The sequence below is a fragment of the Corvus cornix genome, chromosome 4 (assembly GCF_000738735.6).
Source record: "Corvus cornix cornix isolate S_Up_H32 chromosome 4, ASM73873v5, whole genome shotgun sequence".
NCBI classification, from domain to species: domain Eukaryota; kingdom Metazoa; phylum Chordata; class Aves; order Passeriformes; family Corvidae; genus Corvus; species Corvus cornix.
In genome coordinates this window covers 28705159-28732294 of record NC_046334.1, presented here as the reverse complement: position 1 = coordinate 28732294, position 27136 = coordinate 28705159, and the positions used below count along the sequence as shown (strand labels likewise).

General features: G+C 40.4%; 1 long non-coding RNA gene across 2 annotated transcripts in view; it reads left to right on the top strand.

Annotated features, from left to right (window-relative positions):
* LOC104697132 overlaps positions 1-27136 on the top strand; it is a 558345-nt gene that overhangs the window by 3860 nt on the left and 527349 nt on the right. For both annotated transcript variants that reach the window (XR_005601785.1, XR_005601786.1), the window contains exon 2: positions 18027-18212. This is a non-coding gene — a long non-coding RNA (uncharacterized LOC104697132). The remainder of the gene's footprint in view (positions 1-18026; positions 18213-27136) is intronic.

Below are 27136 nucleotides of genomic sequence, written 5' to 3'. Positions count from 1 at the left end.
CGCGGAGCAGCCGCGGGGCGCTGCGGAGGGGCCAGCGCCGTGAAACCGCGCTTCCTCCCGGCGGCCAAGGCTGCGCGCACCCCCGAAGCTCCCTTTTCTTCACCCAGACCGAGCGCAGGTCTGGGAAGCAGCCCGCCGTGGGCCAGGGACGGGAGCATGGGAAGGGAGTTGCTAAAGAAAACACTTCAAATGCAGCAGATCTCGGAGGAGAGGGGGAGAGAGGTCAGGACAAGGGGTGTGTGTGTGAGTGTGTGTGTGCATTTGCGTGTGTTACACTCGGCCAGACATGCAAGCCTGCGACTTGTCTGCAGCCAGCTGTTTGAGTGTCATCAAAACTAGATGTATACACTTCGAGCAGGGGAGCAAAAAGGAAAATTCAGATGAAGAAATGAACATGAATAACATATTGTCGAAGGCACTGAGAGGCAAACAGTGTTTGGTGTTGCTTGTACACAGGCATACAATGCTGACAGATGACAGCATGCTCTTGGCTGAAGAGAAATACACTGCCTTTGTCCCACATGGTGTACATGCATATGCACATTCCTTCTTCCTACTCTGGCTGCTGTTTCTGCAGGACAAAGCAAAACCCATCCTTTATATGCATCATTATCCCCCACCCCCTTTTCTCTTTCTATTTCTCCCCCACCTCCCCTCCTCCCCACCACTCCTCCCATGTGTGGCTGTTCTTTATTTTAGTATCAGAAAGCTGAGGGATGGGATTAGCAGCTATTTTGGCATCTCTGATTCTGTCCACCTCACAGCAGTGGCTGGACCCAGGCTGTGAAAGCCCAGCAGGCTGTTGCTTAGCATTTTGTACCCTTGTTAGCTTTGAAGGGGCACTGTCCTTTCCAAACAAATGCCAGTCCCACCAGATCACATCTACTCATCAAGTAAGGCTGGTGACGTCCCTGTTTTCTGTGTCTGCCATCCCTTCCCCATTTCTAGTGGGTCACCAGCTCGAGTATGGCAATCAGGACTGTCTAATTACGCCTGAGTCTTACGCTCTCTGTTGAGCCTCAGCTCCTCAAAATTCTGGTTTGTAGAATGGCACCACCCATCAGTAGGAATTAGCCTAGAATTCGTTCTCAAACCTCATTGTATGACTTCAGTCACTTGTGACAGAAATTCTCAGCTCATAGCTTGCTCACATCCTGCATCCAGTACAGTGTACTTAACACGTCTGTCTTCTCCCTACAAGCCTGACGCTTTGCAATACTGTCATTGAACTTCCTTCTCAGCAGTGTCACGTTGTAGCAAAGGGAATGAATGAAACCACCCCTTGTTATCTTACAGGAACTGGATTCAAATCTGAAAGATTTGGGAGTTTAGTAGACAAACCCTAAAAGAGGTGCCGCTTGGATTTTTTTTGACACAACTCTCTATGTTGCTTTGAAAACCTTTTGCAAAGCTTATAAAAACCCAGGATCTCTGTATAGTTGCTTAATTTATTTTCATCCATACTTGGTAAAATTAGACCTTCTGGTAAGTGCTGCAGGTGTAAGCTGAAGAGGATGTCACATTTTTCAAAAAACAGGTACTACACTACAACAGTGCTGCCAGTGTTGGAGTGTCACGGTCTCCCTGTCACTTTCATCTGGAAAGCAGGCAAGGTGTCACACCTCCTGTCCACCACAGCATGGAGGGACCCATCCCTCATGCCATGAGTGCTGGCAGTGTTTGTGCTCACCCTCTTCAGGGAGCCTCCGTCATGCTCATCAAGTGACTGCTTCTCCTGTGTCTCACTTGCCTTTGTTGCTTCCACTCCATGTCTCAAGCTGCAAAATGCTCCACTTAAAATGTGTGATCTCTGGCTGTGGCCTTTGAGTGTTTCTGAAGGAGAAGGGGGAGAAATGATGCCAGAATGACCCTAAATTATTGGTATGTTGCGGTTTTGTTACAAAACAGTACTCTTTCTTACTTTGGGGGCAACACAATTGTGATGAAGCTTATTGAAGCAGATGAAGTAAATGTGCATTACTTGGACTTTGCTCTCCTCTCACACATGATTTCACGATCATTCAGTGTGATGATGTGCAGTCGATCCATTCCTAGGTCTTGGTATCTTTGCTGAGCTACACATGGCTGAAAAGGTAGATGCACACTCAAAGTATCTGTCTGTGCCTGATCTCACATCATTCCTTACAGCAAACCTTTCTATCTCCTTTCTGCCTTCTCTGTCTGGGCTGTCCCTGTCCTGGTGCGGGTCCCCCACACCCTCAGCCCCTCACCACATTTGCCCCCCCTCGCCACAGAGGCCCCCGGAGCACATCTTCTATCCTGGATGATGGTATTTTTTTGGTAAGAATGTTGGGGAAGGGGTGTTGTGTGTGCTTTGAAGTTCTGATGTGAGTTTTTGGGATGTACAGTCAGGTTTTGGTAGGTGGCAGGACTGTTGCACTACCTGGCCTTTGGAGATGGCCGGAGCTGGCTATGACGGGTCCTGGGCGGCTCATGGCTGCCTGAGGGGTGGCTGCACAGCAGCCTCACTGCAGTCACTGCTATGCCTCCTCCCCCATGGCTGGGACATGTACAAACCCATTCAGGAGTGCAGGGTATCACAAACCCCCTTCCTTGCTGGCAGTGGGGTGAGGAGAAGGAGGGGAAAATCCCACCCAGCCTAGGAAGGCCTAGCTCTTGTGTCGGAAGGGACACCTGTCACTGCCTTCCTCTGTGGCGTGAGGTGACGGGATGTGGCCAGAGTCAAGACAGGTTTCAGGGCCTGAGGATCTGGCTGAAAGCATGGGAAACAGAGCTTAATTTAACAGTTTAATTGGGACAGCCTGGTAAGCCCTGTCACTGTGAGGGAAGGCTCCAGCCCCAATGCCCCTCACCCACCGGGAAGGACTTGCTGCCCCGGTGCCAACCCCTCAGCAGCACTCCCACCAACCCAGGGTGGCTGCTGGGCAATCAGAATGGCTGGTCAGGCTGTGTCCCACCCTTTGGAAAGTCTCCATGCTTTAGGAAGGTTAAAGTATTAAGTAGCATTTGGGGAAATTGCTTGAGGAAGGGCAAAGGTGGCGGCACCCGGTGGGTCGTTCTCTGTCTGGGAGTGTGGCCAAGCTCTCTTACTCACTGTAATACACTGTGTCCAAGTGCTGGCTCCTTATTAGACACTGCATTTAAAAAGTATTTCACTTGGAAATGTAATGCTAAATTTTCTTCACCAGCTGAGGGCTGCTGCCATACTTTATTTTTATTTTCCCCTTCCCTAATTTTATATGGAGCTATTCTGACATTCTCCATCAGAGAAGATGTTGAATGCTTTCAGAAAAATATTTGTTCTGATGGAATTTATGATGTGATCTGCTCTTCAAATTTATGGTTAGCTTGATGTGGTAGGTTAGGTAAAACGGCTCTTGATGACATTGCGGCAATCACATAAAGCCACATATTTAAGCATGTTTGGACAGCTTACCAAAAAGTGTTTGGAAACAGAATGTGGGTATAATAAAATAAAGAATAGAGTTGGAAAGATTGCCAGGTTAAAAAGCCCCACAGAGTCCAAATCCTAAGCTAAAAGACAAGTTTATAGGTACACTGTAGGAATGTCTTAATATTCCCCAGGTAGAAGAAACACTCACTTTGAGGTAAAACTTGAAGAGAAAACGCAAAATGTTCTTACTACTAATTTTGGGGAAAATTTTCATTTTGGGAATGAGTGTGTTCAAATCACTCCAGTAGACAAAAAAGCAGAAGAGGAGAACCTGCCAGCCACATTTCTCTGCTTTCAGGAATCTAGCTTACTAGGAGAGGAGTGTGTCTGCCGGTTCTGTCGGTGTTGTTCCACCTTGCTGAACACAGAGGCAGCTTGGTGCAGCAAGAGGCAATCTTCTTCCCAGCTGCTTGCACTGGTGGTGTTGATAGAATCTGCTGAGGACAGCATGCCACATAAACCCGTTCTCCATTCAGCTGGGTCATCCCTTCACCTTTGATTCTAACTAGGGGTGCTCCATGAACCATCATGGAACACATTTGTGGAGTTGCTCATGATAACTACAGCCATGACTGAACTCTTTACACACCTGCCTATCTCACTTTTTTCCCTGTCTGCTCTCTACTGGTCTTGTTTTGAAGGCTTTGATCATCCTGGGCAGGGTTTACTCATGCCACTGTTTCTGGGGATGAGAGTTGTGCTGCCTTTCTCTGTTCAGCATCATGCTATTTAAAAGAATGTAGTCTCCATGTAAACTTCAGGGAGAAAAGAAAGAGACCTTTTAAATTTGGCAGACTGCTGGGGACCGAAGGAGATTTTTCTGCAGCTGATTTATCTGTCTCTGCCTGCTACTGAGCAGCTATAGCACATTTTGGTTATTGTTTTCTCTCCCGATTTCTGAGACCAAACATTTTCACACAGCCTATTTGTCTTCAGCTGATTTTTCTTTTTGCCTCAGAGCACTGGGAACACGAGGGGCCATGAAGACTTTGTGGCAATTACCTTCTCATGAAAAGAAAGCCCAAATTAAAGCAGGGAGGCTCAGAAAACACAGCATTATAAGAACAGCCAGGAAGTTATTTCTGTCTTCTCAGATTTTAAAAGCTACTGAATATACCTGTGATTATAAGAGAGCTGTAGGTCAACAAAAATTGCTGTTAGTGCTTTCATTATAATCTCAATTGTTGGGAGTTTACTTAGCACAAACATTTGCTTTGTGGTGAAAGTATGGCATGTAAGCCTTTTGATCTGCAAGCAGTAAAAAAAAAAAAAAAACCACCAAATTTTTTGCTTTGTTTTCATTCCCTCCAAACACACTTTTATAAACTGCGTTACAGCATGAGCAATCTGATGTTTGAGCTGTAAAACATGGCAAGAATATAGATGACATTGGCCACTCCCCCTTTGCTTGGTTTGGGAGAAAAATCTTTTTAAAGGGGATGATAAGATCTCTTTTGAGTGTGCTCAGTAGCAGACTGCACTCCTCTGCAAAAAGATGAGAAGCCTGAAATATGGGCTTGGGCTTTGGCTCATATATAGCCCTGTGAGTGATAGGCAGAGACACTCCCTCTGCAGCTCTGAGAGCTGCAAAATGGCAGAGAAAGGCTCAAAATACAGTGAACATGAAGATTTTAAGATTCTTGAGTTCACACAGGGCAAGGGACCAGTGAAAAGTCCTGAGCTGATTTTCTTTTTTTTCCTTTTTTTTTCCCCAGTTATAAAGGCTCCTCTTCTCCCGCAGAAAAGGAATGCAATGCTGAACAGCTGGGCTCCTTCTTGGCACTTTACAGAGGGGGGGGGAGAGAAAAAGATTTCCAGATACTTAAGCAGGAGTTGCAGCTGCTGCTGTGGCAGCAGTTTTCTCGTGAACAAGCAGGTAAGGATTTTTGTAGTGCCCGGGCAGGCTGAAGTTTCACAATGGGCACAGAAACGGGCACGATGGGCAGCAGCACCACTGCCTGCCAAACTCCGTCCCTGCCTGGTACCTGGAAAGGCCGGTCAGTGTCAGTTCACACGGAGTGGAGGCTGCGGCTGCCCAGACAGTATCAAATGACAGGCTGTTTCTTTACAAAACCTGTCTGTGGGTTTTCCTAATCTGCTGAAGCACAATGAAACACATCACGTTCCACTTTTGGGCTGTTTGTCACGCCTGCTGAGCCATGGTACAAGCAATAAGTAATCCCGTATTTGCAGGTGATATGATAATATAAAAGGAAGGGGTCTTCACATCATTTAGGCATTCCTGACGGGTGCTTTTTTTGTCCTTGGAAGGATGAACTACAGAGTTGATTGTGCTCTTCCTATTCCATCACTCTGCGAGAGGACTCAGTTTTTTGAGACTTTTTCCTTGTTTCTCTGGTCTCTCTCTCCTACACCAGCTTTCCAGATTTTTGGTCTTGCACGTTTTCTCCAGATTTCCATTCTAGAAATGTTTACACACAGTTTATACAAGTATTAGAATTCAGCCTTATGCATTTTCCTAGAGATACAGAAAACTCATCCTAATGCACAACCTTACCTTGCCCCGTATGCTACATATCACTGAAAAAGATACTTTTTTGTTAACATGTAAATTTTTAGGAGAGAAAAAATTTTATCTTTCTCTTCTTTTAATAGGTTACTGGCTTATTAAAGGGTGACTTTTTTCCTTGAATTTCTGTCCTTCAGCACAGAAAAGTACTGCCTTCCTACTTAAAATTTAACATTGTTATAGGCAACCAAAAATATTGGTCTTAGGAGGGGCAGCATGAGGAAAGCTTGAGTGCAAGAGGAAAACACAGAGTAACGATCAACAGCACCATTTCCATAACTGCTAACACCTGTTAACTCCAGTCAGGTGTTGGCACTTTAAATACCAACCCTAGGAGGGCTATTTTTGCTGGGGTTGAGGGACCATTCACCTTGGGAAGCTGAAGATTTAGGGAATCTTTGCTCCATTCCTAAAATCCATTGCGGAGGAAGAGTTGGTGTCAGCAATTCCATGTGCTTTCCTTCCGCATTACCCCCTCTTGCCTTCCTATCCTTAAGGCTAGTGTAAGTGTGTATGTATATTTACCAGAAAAATTTGATACTCCTGGCTCTTTTGATGGATTTGATGTTTGCTGGATTTTTTTTTCTCTTCTGCTGAGGTAATGTTTAGTTACACAGACTTCTAAATAATTCCTGATAAAGAGTAGAACTGGGGTTTGAGCTCATATCCAGAAAAAGTCTTTTAAGCTAAGTAGCTCAGTTCAAGAAGGTATGCTGTGAATACCTTAAATCCACAGAGCTGATGTTTTAGCCTAAATTCTCCATTTCTTGGGTGGCCTAATTATATGGGTGTTCAAGTTAGTTTGCATCTTCTAGAAAATGCATTGTGCAAACTGGAGGGGACCAGCCTATCCTTGCTGGTGGAATGCCAGCTGTTTTCTGACTGGTTAATATGACAGAATGGGAGTTAGGAAGCACATATATGCTTAAGGAGTGGATTAGACTGACCTATGATCAAGAAGATTCTAACAGTGGCTGATGTGGTTGATAAAAGCCTGTGGACTGGTCTTATTAGCAAATATTTCCACTAAGCATAAAACTTCTGTTTTTCTATAATCTCACATTTTCCTTTTGTCCTAGATTTGGTGATTTCTCTGTCTAGCTGAGATGTTGGGTTTCCTGGTTTATGCTATCCTTTCCTTAGCTCTTTAGCTGGCATAAGATTTTCTCGGACTGGGAGCGTTCGGATGTCTGTTTCTGCTCATTGGTACAACTCATTGGTCTTGTGTTTTTTTTGTGTTGGTTTTTCTTCTTTTTTTTCCTCCTATGAAAGGAAGGCAAATTAGGTCTCCTTTTCTTTCCTCCCCTTTCTGGCTTTATAATTGGTTTCTTTGATACTGTACTGGGCATGTTTAGCTTGCTACATTTCTGACTTAATAGTGTTAATATCTTGAATATGTGTAAATGCATACACAAGGGAATTGTGCTCTACTTTTATAAGCAAGTAACAGAAAAAATTAGTTAGCTTGATCTTTCTTATTTTATTACTATCTTAAATATGTCAAACTCTTCACTGTTTCCTTATTAAAGGTTAGACAGACCCAGTTTTAGCAGTAACATAAGAGATGATGTTTTTTTGACAAAGTAAAGCTGAATTTTAATGCATTAGGGACCTTTATGTTAGCAGGTTAGTATTTAAAAGATTCTTAGCAAACCTTGGATTTCTACATCACCAAGCTGTCATATTATACAATAGGTTTTGTTTCAAGTATATAAAAATGGTTTTTTGAGATTAAAGCATATCTGTGTGTTCTTGCTGGATAAAAGAAACTGGTTGTACTAATTCAACACACACTGTTTGAAAATAATTTTTTTTGTGTGTAGGCTAGAATACCAATGGGGTATCAGAAGGCTGCTGCATCTTTGAGGGTTTATTAAATGTACTTGTAATGTAGATGTTAGACTGTACCCTTCAGTTTTGTAAAAAGTCTGACCTGAGGGAAGGGAGGGAAATGTAATAATAAGAGTAGGCTTAGAAGCGTCAAAATTAATGCTCAGGTGCTTAACTTCTGATATATCTGGTATAATCTGTAGATGTGCTAAATGCTTGGCATTCTTATTAGTGTCAATGAAATAAAGATACTGTGGAGTGAAAGGGTTATAAAACTTACTCTTCTTGATCATCTAGTTATGACAACAATGCTACTTTTAATTTTTCTTAGCTGATTGCTACACGAGAAAGTGTTGAAGTAAGAGTCTAGTGTTTTCTCCTATCTGCAAAACAGAAATACCACACTTTTTTGGTAGTCTGCAGCTGTGAACCCTGTAACTAGTGAAGAACACAAATGATTTAACTGTAACTAGAACACTGAGGTTTTTTCCCCCCTTCTTCTTCACCCCTCCTCCCCCACACCCACTTACCTTGTGTTCTTGTCTATAGGATTGCTATTAGGAAGAATAAATGGGATTTTGGGTTTCTGCTAGTGTTTATGACCTAGCAGTATACTGACTTCTCTATCGTTGTTTGAAATCTTAGATGGTTTCTGGTGTACCAAGGCTATTTTAAGACTGAGATGCTTTGGTTCACGTGCAAATAGAAGCTGTCAACTGTTCAGCAGAACCAGGATACTTTCAGCTCCCCAGCTGAAGGCTGCCATGTACTTTCAGCATGTCCTTGTCTGTCTGAAAAAGTTCATGGCTGGTTAGTTGAATGACATGGAGGGACTTTTTTCTCTCATTATGCAGCTGGTGCTAACTAGTGACTCAGTAGTGGAAGAAAATGATGAGATTCAAGAAGGAACAAAATACTGATTTAAGGCCCCCAAAAAGGCCAGATTGGGAGGTTTCTGTAAATTGCAATTCAAAACCAGAGGACAAACTCCTGTTTCATTTTCTGAATTGAAATTCTCTTTTGGTATCAAATTAAAAATACAACAGTCAAGTGGCCCCTTGCTCCATCTCCACAGTACTTAAATATTTGATTGGACACTGTTTTAGAGATAGTTTTCTTTGTTCAGAAATTGTTCTACTCCTACTAAAGGCAAGCTTTTTTTGTACAGGCTCAAAGAGGATTCCCAAAATTGCTAGTTGTCTGTGAAAGGTTGTCTTTTTTTTGGTTTTTCTTTTTTTTGAGGGGGGGTGTCCCGAGTAACATACCGATGGATGTTGTATTCCTGCTGAGTATTTTCTGTCATTTTACAAGTGTGTTTTTAAGTTAAGCATCTGCTAGAAAGTAATGGTAGTTAATAACTTAGTTTCTTGGCCAGGACAAAGTTTAGTTTCCTTTTGTTATTAGTTTTGTGTCATCACAGAAAGTAGACTAATGTTGTTTTGAGTTTGTCTTAGGTTTTTTTTTCCAGACATATTGGGCTGAATAGCTCAACATAACAAATTATTCTATGTGCTTTAGTTTCAAACTTTTCATGTAGAATCCAAGTTTTAGCATCAGGATTCAATTAAATGATAGTTTGATTTGACTGAAAAATTAATGGTCCAGAACTGAAACTTTGTAGTATTTTTTTAAAGTTCTTATTTTCAGTACTCCTGTTTTGAATAAAAATCTGGACTCAGCCCAGTAACATAAAGCTACATGTTCTCTCATCAGCTAAACATACATAATGGTTAAATTTAACAGTGATTGTTTTCTCATTGCTTCTTTTGGCTGCATAGGTATCTTTCTGCATTCATAAAATTAATTCCCTGGCCATAAGTGCCACTATACTGGCTTGCTGTGAAAAAGTTTCTTGCTACTGTCTGTTGTCCTTTTCAGGAAATAATGATTTACCAAGTACAAATCATATTCTATAATTATATGTCATCTTCAATGACAGCTTGAACATTCAACTCCTGTTTACGCTTGAATTGGACATATTGATTTTTCATTTTAATGATAAACAGATTGGCATGTAATACATTTGACAATACATCTGCTTAAAATGTGTTAAGATCGCTGAATGAAAAGAACGGTTTGCAATGCAGGCTAGTGGAGGCACTCAAGCCAAAAGTAGAATGAGGATGCATGCTACTCTAGGTAATTCCCAACAAAAGAGTTCAGTCTCTTTAATCTGGTATCACAGCAGGCATATTTATAATTGACTTTTATGGCTTGCTTTTAATCTGTCTTCTGGCCAGGAGAGATTCTGCAGCCAAGAATACTGGGAGTATTTAAAAAAAAGTTATTGTGGCTTTTTTGAAAAATGTTTTTGGGTTTGAATTTTGATTTGTTCTCACAGAATATACTACAAATAAAAACAGAATTTGGCCTAACTACAGAGTTTAACCTCTTGTTACCTGTGCATTCAGTCCTAAATAGTTTCATCTTTGGTGTTCTATACATCTGTGTGTATGTACCTTAACGTGTTAGGGGAACATGTACTGACTGTACTAAAAACACCTTCTACTAAACTGTTGCTTTTGGATAAAGATGAAAGTTTCCAGGAATACTCCAATTGGAATACTCCAATTGTAATGGTTTACTTAACCCACTAAAGTTTCTTTAGAACTTAAACCATTACCTTAAATTTGAGTTCTTAAACTTTTCCTGTGGACTTGCATGTAAAACAGAGTGCTTGACTTTATTATACAGTATCTAAATGTTATGTAAAAGCCAGTTATCCAGTTTTAGTTTTAGCAGGCACTGTGATGTAAATACTTGTTTCCAAGTAGAGTATTCCTATCAGATACCTGGTATTACACAAAAACATGGAAGTATGTATATATACACACACATAGGGACACTGTGTGTGCACTCAAAAGCACATGATTGGTAAATGTTTGAAATGCTGTGGATAGAGCAGATTTAACCAGAAAACGACTGACATCTTTTGACAAAAAACCCGCGCATACTGTAATGGTGGAATTGGTTGTGAACGCAGCAGTGTCTCATGTGAAAATATACTGAAAGAATGTCTAAGTATTTATAATAAAAACTTCATGGTTTGTAGTTTGCAAAGCATGGAATTGAGAGCTTTGGATAATCTTGCTATTTGGACTTCTGTGCTTCCTGTAACAGAACATCTTGAGGCCCTTCTTGATCAGTAAGGCCATCACACATGTTCTGTCCCGAATGTCTTTGTCCATAGTGACTTTTAAGGCTATTTCTTTCCTCAGACTTTCATAATTTGAAACTTGAAGATCAGTGGTTCATAGTCCTGTACCACAGAAGAAAGTATTTTGTGTTTTTAGACAAAGCATGAACAGTTCCAGAGCAACAGCAGTTATTTTATGGTTCAAAGTGAAGTGAATCTGAATGGTTTCTCTTTACAGAGCCTTTCCTAGGCTGTCTTTGGGAGGATGTGTGTGTGTTCAGGCTTGGTTTTTAACATGAAGATGAAGCAATGATTCCTCTAAGAGCTCTAAGGGTACCATATTTCTGTGGTTAGTTTGTTGGTGGTGTTTATTCTGTTTGAACCCCAGGCTCTTCACTTTGTGACTTACTAGTACTTTTTTGTACTTCCATGTTTTCTTTGATCTCATTTCCTTGTATTTTCAGGATGCTGCTTTTATTAGTACTGCTGTATTTAATGATACAAACAATAAATCCATATTCAGGTTCTGTGGTCTTTGAGCATGGCCTGTCATGACTTTACTTGCATTTCTGGAGATTCAGAGAATATAAGACACTATAGATTCAGTATGTTGCTGTGCTTTATTCGGCTGCTATGGTGTGGAAGTAAAGTATCCATGCTTGTCTGAAAAAGAAAAATAAATGTAAATTGAGCATTGACTAATTGTGGTCAGCTAATAGGGAAGGTGTAGAGGATACTTCAAGAAATGTGGAGATCTACAGATGGTTGATTTTACAACAGAAGGGCATTTTTCAATTAAAGAAGGAACCTCACATCTAAAAAAAAAACCCAAAAACACTTGTTAAAGAAAAGTATAAAGAAGCAAGGAGCTGCTTGTTATACTTGATCGTATACAGTGGTGTTATATTGTATCTCCCAAACAAATGTACCTTTCCTGCCAGTCGGGTGTCTGAATTGGGATGGTGAGGATAAAAAAAGACAAGCTTTCAGGCATATAAGCCTTTCTTCATGCTTGAAGATGCAGCACACAATTACTACAGGTTCTGTAGGCACATGGGTCTGGTACAGTACACTTGTACAGCAGTGGTATAGGCTTTTTCATCTAAAATGTGCATTTAAGTGTATCGAACAACAGAGATGGTATCTTAAATTTGTTCTTAGTAAAATATGTCAGCTTATCTTAATTTTCTCATTAGTGAGATATATGATAAATTACTGGGGACTTAGCTACTGTGGCATTATTTATGTTAACTGATACAGCATAATAGTGTGATGATGAAAGGACCTGGGAGAGGAAGAGGGAAAGCAGACCTTGGACAGCTATCTACTGAAATGAAAGGAATCTTGACACCCACTCTGTTTTAAGTTGTTCTCAATTGCAAAAGAGGCATTTTGATTATATTACTAGAAATTAATGCATACCCCACCCCCCCAAAAAACCTTAAACAAAGCCTTCAACACCCCCCCTCCCCTCCCCCAAAACAACCTACCATAGCAAAGCCTGGGGCTATGTCATCACTTGACTAGGCAGTTGAGTAGCTGTTTTGACTTGGATTTGCATCTAGTTCTAAATAGCAAAATTTAGAGTTGCCATTTCAGATAGAGATTCTTACTTTTTTTCCTTCTGTGACAACGTCCTGATATCTGAAAAAGGCTAAGAGCTCTTTGGTGAGTCGGTGCCTGGCTATTGGTACATAGCTCATCAAGGCAGAGATCTAAATGCCAACTGTGAATAGTAAAGAGTCTGTACATTCTATTAAAATACCCTTGCTAGCTACAAATAAAAGGGTAGGAGATGAGCCACCTGGCAATGTCCCAAGTACATCTCAGGTCATGGAAGCCTCCTGGCAGAGACAGAAAGAAAGAGAATTCATGTCATATGTGATTGTTGTTGAGGTGAGGGGTGAAGTATGTGTGCATTACTTGGGGGGAGTGTTGCTGTTTAGAGCACAGCTCCAGAAACAGTGGAAAAAGATTATTTGGTTTATGACTTGTGTTTGGCACATAGCAATGAGTAGGAATCCTCTTGGCAGACCCCCTGCTCCTCTTCAGAACCACAAAAATAATAGAAATAGGCTGTAGGAAAAGGAAAGATGGATGTTTGTAAAGGGCACTTGAAACTGGCAAAAGTTAAACAACATCAAATAGTTGAGCTGAGCCCTCCCTTCTCCTCCTGGTCTCCTGCTGATTTTAATATGATTTGGTTGTTACTTGAGTTGTTCCTATAGTCAGATTACATGTGGGTATTTATAATTATCCCTGCTATTTCTTTTTTTTGTGGATTTTTTGGTCACACTTGTATGCATTTTGTCTCTTCAGTTATGTTGTAAACCCTGAATGGTGGGGTGTGGGAAAGATTAGCTTTCTCTCCACTATGACATGGGTCTAATCTCTGGAAGGTGTCTTTTCGCTGTGCTTAAAACACACGAGAGCAGGAATGAGGATGACTGGTTTTTAGGTACTCATGTTCTTCTCAACCATAGCTGCTTCTCTTCCTACTAGACTTTCAGAGCCAGTGAAACCCTAATTCTAGTCTGGTTGGCAGTCTCCTAGGGTGCCATACTGTGGAGTGGGCAAACACTTCTGTTGTTTAATTTGTGGCTGGGCACAATGAAATCAAAGTGGTGCCTGTTACTGTGATGCTGGATTGGAGAGCTGCTGGACCCTGGTGCATTTGAAATATGAGTCCAAACATTGCTGCTTGTATCTTTTCCTGCTTAAAGATGCCTGCCCACGTGTCTTTTTGCTCCCACTGCCTAATTCAGCAGCTGTGAGCTGCAGGCAGTAGCACATGTGCATTGGCTAAAATAACCAGCCAGCCTCTCCCTTTGCTCTTGCCAGAGTCTCATGTTGTTGAAAAGAGTTTTTAGGATCAGATCCGTCTTCTCAATTTACATTATTCCTTTGCCCAAGACCAGCAGGAAGGCCTCATCAGGGTGGCCTGTCCTTTTATTCTTTTCTAGATCAAGTTCAAAAAATAGTAATTTGGGGAATTTAGTACAGTAGCTAAGTGGTTCTTATTTTAAATCTAAAGTAGTATTACATATCAGGAAAATGTCTCTTAGAAACAGGCTTTAGGGTTTTTTTGTAGGTTTTTTTAAGAGCTCATTTTTATTCTTACTCTTTTAAACATCTTAAAATACTGTTTGAGTTTCTACATGCCTTTCACTTTACTGTAGGAAGCAAGGGCTTTTGTTCTTCAGTTGCCCAGTGCAGACTTACAGGCCAGGTAGGTAGAAATGCAGGTTGCTTGCTATTCTCTTCAAACTGATCCCATGTATGTGAATGATATGAATATTAACTTTGTAAATGCAAATATAATCTTTTTAGGGAGAGAGCCTGGACCCTATGCCCAGAGCAAAATGCACTCTCCTTTACCTGTGGGCACTTGCTTGTATATTCTGGTCTGAACATACTTATGCCAAGATGCATCCTGAATCAAATTTTTGTTATTGAATTATAAGACCCTGAAAACTGTTTTTATAATGGATATGTTGAAAGGCCATCAAATTTAGGACCTGGCAGAGCTATAATTTTACAGGCATTAGGCATCTGAAATAACTTTGTCTAAAGATTACACCTGGATTTGTCATCCGTTTTCTAGGAAATACTTGAACTGTGTTTTATGCACACAGAAAGACTTACTTCATAATATAAGGAGCTCTGAGATTTATATTCCAATATTCAACAACACTTTAAAATGTTTTTTTCATTCTCATAATGGAGCTGTCATAAACTATGTATTTTAAACATATCAAATGGAATTTATGAAAAAATTCTACATGGAATCTTGTTTCTGCATATTTGAAGTGGAAAGTGTCCCATAAGGTTAGGTCAGCTTTTTAAAAACCACATCTATTAAGAGAGAGTCTTGTAGCTTTGCTTATTATCTAAGTAGTTGCCTTAAATTACATTTTCATCTATGAATGCTTGATGTGCGAGGAAGATTCCCTGGGGCTGCATCTTGCACTTTGGGGGGAAACAAATGAAGAGCTGCTGTTTCATCAAACAGGCAAAACACTTGCAATATGTTTGGGTGCAGTGGAAGAAATTCTCCTGACAGGCTGGAATGAAGGCAAAGCCTGTAAGGAGGTTGTATTCCAGCAAAAGGATGTGTGTCCAATTCCTGCATCAGCCAGCTGTTGATGTGCACTCCCTTGACATAAGGAACAGCAATGCATCACTGTCAGAATGTCACGCTGGCTTTTAGGGGTCAATTCTATGTTGCTTGGATGTCTTGTAGTGACCAAAGTTCTGTCATGTAGAGCAGTAAAAGGTTTTTTTTTTTCTTTTCAAATTTTACTTCAAGCAATGCTATACCTCCTGTTTCTGAGGGATAATCTGTTTTCTCTATAATGTGGACAAAGTCTTTTGCAGAAAAGATATTGAAATGCTTCCCTTTGGTTGCTGTAAATGGTATAGAATGGAGAGCATGTTACCTGCCACAGACCTCTGAGCAATAACTCAGTAATGTGACTGAATCAGCTACATAATCCCATTGGACTTCATTCTCAAGGGGTGTCAGGAATCAGTGTCTTGGCTAGGTCAGACAATCACAGCGTGGCCTAGGTAGGGTGCCTGTGGCTGTACCACCACAGAGTGTAACACAGACCCTACGCTAAATGTAGGCCCAAATGTTTCTGGCTGTGCTGGGATGTTCTGTATCTATTTTCGGACAGATGCTCTTACTGCAGACTTAATTAAGAAGAGTCACTGTATGAACCTTACTTTTCTGTGCAAAGTTCAGTTCAATGTGTGTGCGCTGTGGGGGACTTGGCAGGGGGAGAGATATGGGTAATAAATGCAGGTCCAAATTTCACTTTTTTCATTTCTCTTTAGTTGGGAAGTTGGGATGATATAGGTGGTTTAAAAACCTCAAACATTAAGGCTACTGTAGAGTTAAATAGTGGTTGCAGAGATTTCCTGTGACTTGGGAGGGCTGCTGTTACAGCAAGGAATATCGAGGGGAAAGCTCTCATTAGTTGAATATTTAAGTGAAGTGTGAGTTGAACCACACATGAATTTAGCAGTGTAAATTATTGTAGTGATAACATAATCCACTGAAGAGACGGGCTTTGCCATCATTCTTGTTGGTGATTAATCACTTACCAAATTAGGAAGAAAGTGTAAGGAGAGTTGGTTATATTGATACTTCTCCCAGCAAAGCAAATAAGCAGTGGTTGAAGGAGTTACCTACCTGTCTGTGGGAGGTATGTGAGTAGAAAGGAGGGAGGAAATTGGTGACTCTTAATAGGTGATGTATATTCAGTGTATACACTGAATGTAAAAAACCCAGCATCTAAAAACTCCCCTGTTAATTTTTCCTCCCTTTTTATCAATAAAAATGTTATTGATCTTGTAATACTTACTGTATCAAGTTAATTCAAAAAATCAATTTATTTAAAGGCTAAAATTTGCATATTTATTTCTTACATGCACATTTTGGGAGCTTTTGTCTGCTCAGTTCTTGCAAATAGGTAAACTTTCCAGCTGTCCAATAAATCATGACCATCTTGCTCTAAAATCATTTACTATCATCAGGGAAGATAATGTTGTCCACTTTCTTAAAGTTCTTCCCTACTTCTATCATTTTTTGTCAAATATCATTCATATCTCCATGTTCTCTTCCTGATGAGGAAAATCCATTTGGAAAGATTTTGGAAAAAATCTTGGTCCTCCTGAGGATTATGACAAAGTTTTCCCTGCAAAGCCACAAATGCAACCCATTCCCACGGAAAGTGGTTAAGCAGACAATGTGGATCACCACCTCATGTTCTTGTGTAGCAGCATACTTGCAGTTTGAGAGAGGACTGGGTTTTGTCATGCATGACCAGCTTGTGGCCTCACCATGGCTGTGTGTTTGGAAGGCTGCAGCTTTGGTGTATACCTGTGATGTGCCAAGTAGCATGGTCTAGTCGAGGAAGAACCAGCTGAGCTGAGTCTGGGAGCAGCTTCTTTGTGTCAACAAGGTACTGGACCCCATCGGTGTGGGTCCAGCACTGTGCTGAGGGGGTGCTGTGGTGCTGGAAACCCTTGTATCACACTGTGTATGGAGCATTACTGCTCTCAGAACTTGCTCAAAATGCCCTGGAAAAGGTTGTTGTGTTGCCTCATGTAGGATCTGCCAAGCTTCTTGTAGGCAGAGAGGTAGGAGTAGCTTTATTATTGTGCTTTTGCAGATAATGGGTATGATAGTTTGTTTTGCTCAGAACTCTGCTGCAGGTCTCTATGACAGAGCTAGGAGATGGGTGTGCTCAAATCTTGGAGTTCCTTACCCATTATGACTTTACCAGTTTAATACGTTTCAGATGTAAATAATCTGTGTTGACTATTTGGCTGATGAATTGTTTCACACCTGCTTTCCCCTGTGCTTTTTTTTTTTTTTTTTTTTTTTTTTTTTAATGGGTGGAATTATCTGGGGAAAACTGCAGATCAGGTGAAGTTGGAACCTGAATAGCAAGTGCCAAATAAAAATGATGGGGAGTATTAAATATAATACCTTTTTTCAGCCTGTGTAATACTTTAATGTCTCTTCCTGGCTTGGAGAATTTTATCCAATATTTCAAGTGTCCTGTGAGTGTGTTAAAGTATGTTTTGTTTTGAAGCCATAATAACCAATGTTTGCAAAATATGCACCTTAAATTTTATTCCTAAATACAGAGATGGGGAAAGAACAGAATTTAAAAACATGGAGTGCTGATGTTCTCTTAGTATCAACTCTAATGAGCATCTTCTTGTGTGCAGTCTGGCAGCCATCAATTCCAAGCCTAGAAGGGCTCAGAGTCTGCTAAATACCTGAAATAAAGCCAGCAAACCACTGTGAGCAGCAGGGATGTGGGAACAATCTTAAAACCTCCTGCACCTGCCACATGTGTCCAGTCACTGTAGATCTGAGTATGAAAAGCTTGCTGGATACCTGTGGGAGGGTTAGGCACACTTGTGCTCCTGCTGCACATTACATCTGTCAACATATCATATCTGTTGCTAGATTTACATGGCGTTACTGACAAAACATACTCTGTTTGTGCTGCCTGTCAAAGGCCTCCTATTTATTATTATTGTGCTTTTTTTTTTTTTTTTTTTTTTTTCCCTAGACTGCAGAAAAGATGGGCAGACAGCTCTCCAGCTCAGCTACCTGGTAGTGTGAAGTAGCTGTAATGTTGGCTTAACCCATGGCTGAAAGACTCCTCTGTTGACAGAAGGTCACCAGGATGGCACTTCTGCTGCCTGGAAAGGCTTCTGCTTTCCTGTTCTGTCCAAGCATCCTTTCCTGAGCAAAAGTGAGTAGGCTGTAACATTTCAATGTGCTAGGAACTCCTGGCTGCCAGAAGTGGACTCTCAGTCCATATGAACCTAGGTGTGAACTATTGTGCATGGGACTAGCCCAGGGATAAAGGAGAGAAGATGTGAAGGTGATATAAAACTGCTGCTGCTTCAACTTTTCTCCTCTGAGGAGGCATAATAAAAAGACAGCTTAGACTTGAGGCCAAACTCTCTCCAGTGGGGATTTTGCCATATAATTTTATGTGTTGGGGATGAGTGGGAAATAATATAAAAGAGGGTGACAGCTTAGGGTGGGGGGCATTTGCATCAACTCCTTGGTATACCTAGTTCAGATGCATAAGGTATTCATTAGTTTCTCTTTTATTATTTAGCTCCTGATTTTTAGATAATCAATCACACCTATCTGATCCAAAGGAATATAGGTTTTAAAGAGAAATGTGTTAATATAAGGCAGTGAAGCCTTCAGATCCTCAGTGCAGAGAGGTTATGCCAGCTGCTGAATGAACAGTAAAAGCACAACTTCTCTGGAAAGATCATCTGAAGTTTGAACATTGGCTGAGTTGAGTGGTGATATGGTTTTGCGGTGCTGAGGTTAGCACTGTGCATCGGTACCTGTAAAACTGCAGTGCTGCTCTGAAGGGTATTTGTCCCTCATGAGAAGGTTAGCAGCCTTGGACTGCCTTTAGGCTTTGTGTACCAACAGTCCCCTTTCTGACAAGCTGCTTCTCAGCACTTTCCAAGACAAGCATGGATTTTGACAGCTCATGCTATAACACTGCTCTGTGAGGCTTTAAAAGATCAAGTTTACTGAATGTGGAGTTTATTGCCCCAGTGTTGGTAAAAAGTAACCATTGAGTCTTCATGGAAGATAAAACTTAATATTGATATTGGTGACCACATCCCCTGCAAGATGTAAAATTTTTCTGAACATCTTAGGCATTTCTGACCTGTCTTTTGATAATAATCCAAATATTCAGCATCAGTGTTGCCAATCTTGAGTCAAAATTCCGGCTGCCATGGCAGCCACTCCTTTAGTATTGTTGGATGAGAGATTGTGGAGATGTGATCAGCCAGGAGAGCCTGTGGTTGTTTGGTGGCAGTGGGGGAAATGCTTAATAAAAGGACAAAAATAATCCTAGTAGGTGTTAGTTCATTTGTCCCTGTTGGAAAATGAAAGATGTAGTTCAGCTTCCTCTGTCTGGATAAAGGAAGTAATTCCAATAACTTCAAGCATTTAATACATAGATTTTGTGTCTGGTTTAATTTCAAATATAAAAATTTGTGCCAGGTGTTCTGTGGGTTTTTGCCAAAAGTCTTAAAACAGACAGCCAAATGAACTTGGGAGATTAGTGGTTTGTGCCTGAGAGGGAATTTTGAGTGGCAAAAATCGGCAAGTTCAGCTCTTGCAGAAGCTGTGGGCAGTGCTGTAAGCACTGTAAAACAAGTATTATAAACCTGAGCAAAGTCAGAGCTTTGTAAATGCATGCAGACTGTCTGAGGATCTTGGACAGATGTTTCAGATGTTAAAACAGGATAGGCTTTGCCCATCCAAACAATCTGTCACTGTGCGTGTGTTCAATAGGCAAATAAGAGGCAACGCCAGCTTTTTTCATGTAAATCTCCAGGGATTTTCCTCTAGGGTTCAGAGCTCTGGCAAAAAGCTGTCTGCAAGAATAATTAAACATGTGGGGGGGGAGGGGGGAGGAACCCTACAAAATTTAAACAAAATATCCAGTGCACAAGCACAGCATATGTGCTTCTTTGAATTCAACGTATCAGTGCTTAAAATTAGAAAAAAAAAAAAATCTCTCCTATAAAAAGTTCCTTATAAAATTAGGTATTTTGAGGCAGTCTAAAGGAGCACATAGTTTTGTACTGGGAATTGGTCTCCATCCAGTATGCTTTACACGTATTTGTTGAAGGATACAATGCACTTGTATTATTGCACAGATTTCATTCTTGGATGATTTCCCCTTTGGCATACTAGTGGCAGTTTTTCATTGGTTATTCATTTATATTATTGATTAACACCTACTGGACCAATTTATTAGTGCCTCTGAATCCATTTTAAGTATCAGGGTTTTCTAATGGAGAAGTATCCTTTACAGAATACTAACATCACACTTGTAAAACATTCATTGACTTCATTTATTTTTACTGTATGTAGCATAAACCATACATCAACAAGTAGATGTTCTGTTGTTGTAGATCTCCAATTTTGCAAGCCTTCTGGCTTTTTTGATATGGAAATGCTACCTGGAGCACAAGTGAAATCTCTTCTGTGAGACTCATGGGGCTCCTCCTGTCTATCATGGAACTGTTAGCAGTCCTTCAAGGAAAAATTTTCCCTGTTCTTGTCTACTTGCACATGCCGTCTTGCTTGTTGTGTTTGGGGAAAATGTGGAGATTGTCTCTGTATCTCAGGGGGTATGGACTGAACCAGTTAAAATGAGACAGTTCTCTCGTTCTTCTGGAGCAACTTAAGCAGAGAATGATTCAAGTACGTGGCACAGTGAGATAATTCTTCAGGAAAGCTCTTGGGTCAAGGCATTGTAACTCTATGACATAAAAGTACAGGCTGTATCTTCAGAAACTTCTTATGGGCTGATAATATTAAGTACTCTGTTTTAGGATCATGTGTTCCCTATTGTTGTTCTTTGGGAAATATCTTTGCACACCACTAGGTACATATGTATATATATTTTTTAGTGTTTGAGTTGTGAAAAACCTTGTGCGCATGTGCCAAAATTAGTGATTAAAGGCCTGAAAACTGAATGGCAGTGAAATTCTGCCAACCTCCAAAGCTTAGATGATGTTGTTCAGTACATCTGTCAGCAACCTTAGCCTGTGTGTTCCAGTAGGCAGCCATCTAGTTTGTTTTCTTTATTAGCAGCTAAAAATTGTTTAACTCATAAATTTCTACCTCTGCTGCAGCTAGTGATTGACATGCTCTTGATGATTGACAGGTGTGTGCTTACAAGTTTTTTGCATGATGCCTGGGGCAGGTCTAAGTATATGGGGGAGAAAGCCAGGGTTCAAAAAAAGGTATGAATAAGGCTAGTGTTCTGAACTTCAGCTGTTCTCCTCCAGAATGGAGTAATACTAGAAACTGTCTCTCTCTGCATTAAACAAATGTATTGCTCTTGGACCTTTCTGATCTGAAGTGCCTAAAACAAATAAACAAAATGTTAAATGTAACAGATAAAAAGAAATGACCATAGTTAGGGAAATAGCAATTAAGACAGAAAAAATAATTGTGGACTTTTTATACTCTAATCCTTCAGTAGTTCCCAGATCTCCTTCCAGTAGACTGTTTTGGAATGGGACTTGTACTTTACCAAGGGCACATAACTGGTCAGAGTTTGCAGTAGGGCTGTGATTTAAGACACAAACAGATGCAGGGCAGTAATGTGGCTGCGGCAGATGAATAGGTGATGAATCAGGAGAGCTTTGCATAGTACAAAGGATAAATGTTGTCAGTGCAAGTTGTCCTGTTTTTTTTTTTTTTAAAGAAACCTCATTTGGGATGCGCTCTTTTCACCAAATGAAACATAATGACTGTCTTCTGACTAGGTAAGTACTTTGAAACTGGGTAAAGTGTAGGTTGCAATTAGGAATTAGTATTTACTGAAGCTGAGCATGCAACTCGTGGTGTTATATTGCTTTGAAGCCCAACAGTTTGTACTTGACACATTTCATGGGGTAAAAAATGTTTATTTTAGTAACTGAAAGTGTGCCAAAAAAGTCATGTGAACTTGAACTTAAATTTTATTTTTCAATGTCCTATTTAGTCAACACTATGGAGTCATATAGCGCAATGAGATTTGCAAAGCAGGAAACCTTTATGCTAGGATATTCCCTGACCTTCTTATTCAGTCTCTTCAGAAACATCATTTTTTGCTGCCTGTGGGGTCCAACCAGAGCTTAGGGAAATCTAAGGCCTTGGACTAGGATGGAAAAGGGCTGGATTAATAAATGTCCATAGACTGTGGAAAGAATTTGATGCTGACTAGCATTTTCCTTGTGGGCCCCCTTCTGCAGTGAGAAACTGCGTTTCACGGGGTATTTGCAGAAAGCTCCATCAGAACAGCTCCACAGAGTTACACAGTCTAGAGCGCTATGAGAGGAACAAATGTTAAGCCTGGTATGGAGTGGAGGGGCTCCGTGCAGATAGTGCAGCAGACACTTTCTAGCAGTCAGTGGATTATTTCTTTATAAAAAAAGAGACTGATACATCCCAGTCATCTCTCCTGAACATATGCTTTGGTTATTTTCTTCCTCTTCTGCCTTTAGCACTTCCAACTCTGTTCCTGCACGTGTCTGTGCAGAAGAAATGTAGGAAGGTCGTCTGGTGGACACAATATTCTGTTTTCTTCATGGGTTTTAGTGAAAAGCCCTAAGAAACTAAGGGCATGGGTTCTCATGACTGCAATGAATCATGCTCTTGGTAAGGGAGTATAAGCCCAGGCTTTTAGTGAGCAAATTAGTTTTTATGTGCTAGTGACTATATAATTATTTGGACTTACTAATATTTTGGAGCTTACACAAGATAACCTTCTAGTTTCTTTTTGCTCACTCGATTTCCCCCTGCTTGTGGAAAAGAGTGCTCAGAATGAATGTACAATGCGTGGAATAAATTCTCATTTGATTTTAATTATTTGCTTTGTATATTCTAGTGCATTTTGTGGGACCCTGAACAGACTGGATGACAGGTCAGTTACAGGATGACTATCCATAAGTGCTGTTGAAACTGGCTTAAAGCATGGCTTTGTTGGGAATAACTTGTGCTTGTGCTGTCAGTGAGCCTATTGTAGGTTCCTGTCTAGGTTCCTGAAATGCCCCAAATTGTAAAACACACAGAACATGCATGTAATGTTTTGACTTTTGACAAAGGTAGCTTCCAGAGACTAGGTAGCTCTGACTGCGCAGGGCTAAAGTTGGAAGACTGAACTGTTTAAAGCCTGGTTTTTTTACCTGTAAAAGAGCAACTTGGAGCTGCAGATTTAGCTTGTGATTTAACAATCCTTCCTGCTAGATCTCTGCTAATACTAATTAGGCCTGGATTGTGCGCTCAGTTGTGCTGTGTTGAGCCAGGCACAGCACAAGCTGTGCTGTTGCTACCAGCCCAATGCCAGCTGCAGTAGCACAGACGATACCTGATCCAGCATAAAGTGAAGAGTGGTGTAGACAGATGACACCTGATCTCGCCCAGTCTGCTGGGACAGCTACTCCTTGAACATTTTTAACAAATCTGAAATGACAAAGCAAGTTTTCCCTGGCTCTGCAGTCTGTGTCATGGCTTCAGTGTTCCTGATACAGCAGTAAGCATCTTAAAGCAATATTCTTAATCTTGCAAAACTATACCTATGTTATCTCAGTAAACATCTGCCTGTGCCCTAGGGAGTTTAGTGAATATACCTTGCAGATAGGAGATTAAACGCCACAAATTCTAGTTCTGTTTGGACATTATTATTGCTTGGTTGTCAGACAGTTTTGTGCCAAATGCCTGTTCCTGTAAATGCTTAGGAGTTAGTACAGTTTTGTTGCCTTCAGTGAGCACTTTACTTATCAGGCTAATACATGTTAGCTGTTGGCATCTGGATCCTAAGCCAAAGAAAGTTTTCCGTGGTAAGAAGGTAAAGACCATAGACACCAGCTATTTTAATTTACTTGGGATTCAGTTGGAATCTAATTGTAAGTAATATCCTCTTAAGGGTTATGCACAAATTCCATTGAAAGTTGGACTGAGATCTAAAGCAGCAGGAGGATGTTTTTGATATATATTGCCATTAATATCTTGGTTTTACATCTGTTATCCAAAAGAGTTTGTGATGTTTAATAAATGACTTTGTGTGTGTGTGTCTGTAAGCAGGTTTGGGGACTCTGGTGTTTCTTTTTGAGGTGCAGTTCTATGTTAATAATATAGAAGTGTGGCTTGTCTTCTCATAGCACTAAAAGTGAGATAATCCCTGTGTAAGGAATCAGTAAGTATGGTCTGCTTAATCTAGTCTCAGTGTGAAACTGTTGACATTTGTTCTTTTTTTTCTATCATTATGTGACTGGGCCTGTTTTGTGCTGGATTAGGCACAAATCTCCTATGCAGCACATTTGGCATGTTACTAGTAGTTTAACTTCATTAATAATGTATGAAGGAAATGTAATCCATGACAAGGAAGGAAAGAAAAGTATTTTTACAGCTACCAAATCCTCTGGAATGGGTAATTATTCAAGATTTGATGTTTGATGTTATAGTTTACAACTGAGCTCCTTCCACAAAATAAGATATACATACATACAAGTATAGTAGCACTATAGGAAACGTGCTCCTTCCTATTTGAGGTTGTACATACTGGTTTAGCATGCATCAAATGCAGAGAGAAATGCAGATTGTAAAAAGAATGTGCTTTATCTTACACAAGCACTGTGTTCTGATCTCAATGAAAACAAACTCAGACAATATAGCAAGCTTTTCAAAGGGGAGGAAAAAAGGCAGTTACCAGCTACTCACTGAGTTGTCGACCTTGCATAAGAAAGAAGATTACTTGTGTCTGTCAGCTACATAACATAAAGCCTATATCGGTCTATGGGCTGCTTCAAACAAATTTTCTTATTTAGAAATTCAATAGCATACTTGATATTCCCTCTCACCTGCAAGTCAGTCCTAAACAGCCTCACTATTTGAGGTGGCTGAAAAGTCACAGTGTGCTGCACAGAGTCTAAACCAGCCCCAAAGCAGCAGTCACTTGCAACTACTTTTGTGTTCTGCACTCCTGTCACATTTGTGCTATCAGAGCAACAGCTGGGGAGACTTTTTCAACAAAGATGAGTGTCAGATAATCCTGATGAGATTCCACATCCAACATCTTTTGTAATTATGTCACATTCAGCTGTAATGGAATAATTCAAGCTGAAAGGACAAGCTTTGATCCTTTCTTAAACCTTTCCCTGTGGACTGGCTATCTAAAAGATTTAAAGATATTTCTGTTACCAGATCTAGTGTTTCCTCAGAGAAGTCATGTTTCTGAAGCAGTGAGATCTGCAGGAGCAATATTATTTGCCAAATACATCTCTCAGAGCATTTTTGCAAAATAAAGATGTCAATAAGAATATGCCCTTCCAGAACCAACAAGGAAGAATTTATTTTAATATTCTTTAAGTCATTTGTGTGCATAGAAAATGGACTTTATTTGTTAACGAATCACAGTGGTGCAATCTATAAATATTGGTGTAAAAATTTGTTTGTGCTGAAGGAAATACAAATTTGTTTAAGCAAGGATCATACATAGTGGGAATATCTATTTAGAGAAGTAAATGTTTCTGAAGAGCCACTCTTTACAAATAATTAGTTGACACTAGGATTTTTGAAACAAGATTTAGTGGCCAGTTTCCTATTGAATTTCAATACAATTTCAGTACTTTATGCCCCTAGGCCCTTTTGGTAAACTTAATTAACTTGGAAAGGCCTTTGGGTCTACATGAAAAAGAAGTTCTTCAAAGGAATCGTTCTTATTTCAGGACAATATTTTGTATTCTTTAGTGTTACAGAATATGGCACTAGCTATTTTAGGTTTCTGAACAGAATAGTGTGGCTATGGATATGGAAACTGCTGTAGAAGATCTTTCCATGGGATCCTTTTGGCCTCAGTTTGGAGGATAGAGTTTGGATCCCTAATTTTTCTGTGTGTTAGATTTATGCCAAGGTAAATCCCTTGACTTCAATGAACGTTTTTCATTTGTTTCCTGGCCTCCACTGGTAAGAGAACTGTTTCTTAAGGTTTTCACACATGGACTACATTAAGGGGTCACATTCAGATGATACTCTTCTGGCATTTCCATCAGCCAGAGGTCAATGAAGTGCTATCTGGGCTAAGGATATAGGGTTGGGCATGTGTTTAGTCAGCTCCAAATTTCCCATCTGTCAGACATGAGAAATTCTATGTCTTTTTGTGCATGCCTGTTTGCTTAGGGTCTAAGAATCAGTGTGGCAGGGGTCATTTCTGAGGGCTGTGCTGGTGGAGTCCTTTGTATGCCTCCAAACAACCTGGTGCGTGCCTCACTTGTGTCTACTGGTGTTTAATGCTCACTCATCTTTATGGTCCTGAATTTGTGAGGCCTATGATAGAAGCTGACCTCTTCAGAGGTGTACAAATGGGAGAGACCTGCTTTCACACAGTCTCTCCTCCAAGTTTCTGCTACACATGTAGAATGTTATTAATTTTGCCTTAGCTTAAGTTTAGTTAATAAATAAAATCAATAACCAAGGTCCTGGGAGAATATTTTTCACTTTTTCCCAGGATGTATTTCAGTTTATCTGCAAGCTAATAAATGGTGGTGACTAATGATTGGTATGAGCAAACCTCAAAAGCATCAATTCAGAAAGCAGCCTCGAGTTTGGACATTTATCGGAGTTAGTTGTGTCTCTTGAGTGATCAATCTGGTCTGAAAGCTTGAAGGATTTCTTCCTCCATTTTGCTGGTTGAAAGGAATTGTTCTGCTTCCAGCTCAGGACAGCAAAATTCTGGGATGTAATACACAAAGTTCCTCTTGTGCCTCTAAGGATGGATGTTGAGAAGGCTGGATTTTTAACTCTTTCATAGCCATTGTCACTCAATGGGACAATTGTATGCTGCTGGCTAGTGCAGTTAATACCCCTGAAAAAGGGGTGATGTTTCTGCGTGGATAGGAAAGTAAATCTTGGATTTTTCCCATGTCATTTGATTCTGTTCTTGACCATAGTGATTTATTCAGTTGTTCGGTAAGTACCTCTAGAATTTGTGGAGAGTGGATGAGGTACTAAAAAAACTGAGGAAAAGGACAGTGCTTTCTTATATTTTAAAACAGTAAGGGGTTGTTGAGAGGAAAGAAGCAGGGCACCTTCTAGAATAGTCAGACAGATTTTAATCTTTGGCAAAATTGTGTA